This window comes from Notothenia coriiceps, unplaced genomic scaffold (assembly GCF_000735185.1).
Source record: "Notothenia coriiceps isolate Sejong01 unplaced genomic scaffold, NC01 NC01_scaffold00032806, whole genome shotgun sequence".
NCBI classification, from domain to species: Eukaryota; Metazoa; Chordata; class Actinopteri; order Perciformes; family Nototheniidae; genus Notothenia; species Notothenia coriiceps.
Window position 1 is genome coordinate 16031 of NW_011365507.1, and position 2702 is coordinate 18732.

At 36.3% G+C, this 2702-nt stretch overlaps 1 pseudogene; it reads right to left on the reverse strand.

Moving 5' to 3' along the window:
- Nucleotides 1–497: 497 nt before the first annotated feature.
- On the reverse strand, nucleotides 498–2015 carry LOC104961107 (uncharacterized; annotated as a pseudogene).
- Between the last annotated feature and the right edge of the window lie 687 nt (nucleotides 2016–2702).

Consider the following 2702-nt stretch of genomic DNA (forward strand, 5'->3'; position numbering starts at 1 on the left):
CAGAACACTTCCTGTTATTAACCTTTGTGCACTGAGTTTTCTAATAAAAATAGTGCCACTATTGCGAAGAAAAGCTGTTGGATTTAATAAGAAGACACACACAATATTGTTCCGAGTTTTGATGTTTATTTGATTATTAACTACATAAATAAATTGCACAAACAAAATTAAACATTTTATTGGTTAAAAACAATGATAATACAAATATTACGATAATCCTAAACGTAAAAGTATTTAAGTGACTTTTACAGCATCTTAGCTTCTAAATATAGGCTACAGGTTAAATGATACAAAAACATGTATTCATAGGTACTAAAAAAACTTTAGACACATGGTTTATTTGAAAGAACGTTGCGGACATATCCTGCTTCGACCACAGAGTGAAAAAGACTGCTAAAATGAACATTAATGAAGAATAGATTGATTTTGTTTTTGCTGCAGACCACAAAGGAAAAAAAAACTCCTTCTCAAAAGTAAAAATTGCAAATTGCCAGGTTCTACTGCTTTACGCTGTAATACACACATTCACTCCAGATTTGATGCCTCTGTCCTCTTGATCTGTTTTTCAGGTTGACACCTAAAGCAGCATAGCAGATCTTTTCTCCACGTTGGTAGTCCTGCAATACAATATATATAAGTAGATCATGATTGTGAGTAAAAACTATTTCTAGGAAAATGATTTGGAAGGAAAAGGGTGTTTGAATGGTCATTTAGCGGTTATTTATGGTGAACTGATTTTACTCACTTCGGCTTCTGCTCTGGACGGAACTGGAAAAAACAGAAATGGTTATTTTTAATCAAAGACCAAATTCTGCTAAATCAAGCCATAAGATACAAACCGTACAAGTTACCTGTTGATTGGCAGCTGTTTTTCTTCTTCATCATGCACACTAAGAAAGCCAGTGAAACAATCAGGATGGTGGTGAATGTCAAAGCTATACTCAAGAAATACACAAGAGAGTCGACCTCATCTGTAGAGAGTAAACACCAAAAACAGAACGGTCAGCTTTTATCTTGTTCATTTTGAATCTCACTTGGCCATAATTTACTCTTCATTAAATAATCTAGTGAATTACCTACCTTCAAAGTCCAGCTTGGTCCCGTTTCCAAACAGTATGTGTCCACATGAGGCAACAGCACAGTAGTAGGTCCCAGCATGAGAAGGATTCAGGCTCTCCATTTGCAGGTTGTAGTCACAGGTGTGTGTGTGTGTTGGGTTTCCTCTCACACTGATCATTCCTGCCTCCATGGGTGTAAATGAGTCCTGGAGAGTCCTCAGAGTCTTTGAACCAGTAAACACTGTGTTCTCCATCACAGCTGCCAGTGAGAACTGTACAGTTCAGAGTCACAGAGTCTCCTGGCTGGACAGTCTCAGATGCTGACTGATGGACTAAAGCTGTCAGATCTGAACCCTTAACGTCGACAAGAGTGCTCTGGGATATTTCTAACGTGTATAGATAGCAATTTATGCAGAAATAAGTACCGGAGTCTGATACGCGCAAGTCTGTGATGGTCAAGTGGTTTTTACCTTTCCCTTTTTCAGCATTCAGTGTGAAGCGTGAATTGTTCTCGAATTCACCATAGAAATCTTTTTTTTTGTTATACATATAGAATGTAGAGATGAGATTTGGTTTCTGCCCAACAGTTTGCTTATACCAGTAAAGCCTTGCAGCAACAATGCCTTCATAGAAACATAGCAAAGTCAAGTTCTCCCCTGTTTTAGCTGATACAAAACCGCTGTCTTCCCGAACAGATGTGGACAATGTCCGGTTAGTCGTCTCGGCTGAAATGAAATGAGACAAATGTAGTAATTTAATGTGAGAATCTTTAGCATAATCACTTCATTTTCTAATATGATGAATATTTGTAAGAGAGCACGTTTGACTAGAAATAAATGCAACTCACCCATTATCCCCAAGCACAGACGGGTGCAAAAGAGAGCGAACAATGGAAATGCCATCATGTTCAATTGCATGTGTGAAATGAAAAGAATGTCGATCATGCCTCTCCTCTTAAAAGACGAAACTAGGTTTGATTGGCCAATCTGAAGTGACTGTGTACCGTTTGTCCTACTTAGGAAATGTGTTCACTGCTACATAAACTGTAGTAAAAAATATGTATTTTTAAAACATTGACATGGTGGGAGAATTTCTTGGCATTGGATGTAATGATTTTCGTTTGAAATATAATTATGTATAATGATTTTTGTTCAAGGACCATTGCTAGAGTGGTCTTAGGCTTACGATGTACCGAGTGCAGACACTGTTACATCCTGGTGAAAACCACAAAATGTAAAAAAAACACACTGAAAGAGATACAATGCAAAAAGTATGGGCGGGAACAGGTCTAAGAGGAATAGACAATTTCTATCAAATAATGTTAATTGTGTAGGACTTCAAACAAATCTTCAAAGCACCAACTGAGTTAACTATATTTACATTGGATTTCTGTAGTGCCAATGTGCGTATACCGTTACTTTAAGACAGTTTTATTGATTAAAGGAAAGCTAAACTATTGTGTGTTCTGTGTAGATTATCTTCATAATTCAGTATAGATGGTAAATTGCATAATTTAATATATTTTTTTGTTTTATATCAAGCGAATCAAACTTGCTTTCAGTATTAGAACTGTAATGATCCTTGTTTTTCGTTTTTTCCTATTTTATTTTGAAAAAAAGAAATTCCTGGTTTGACTTCTTGTTT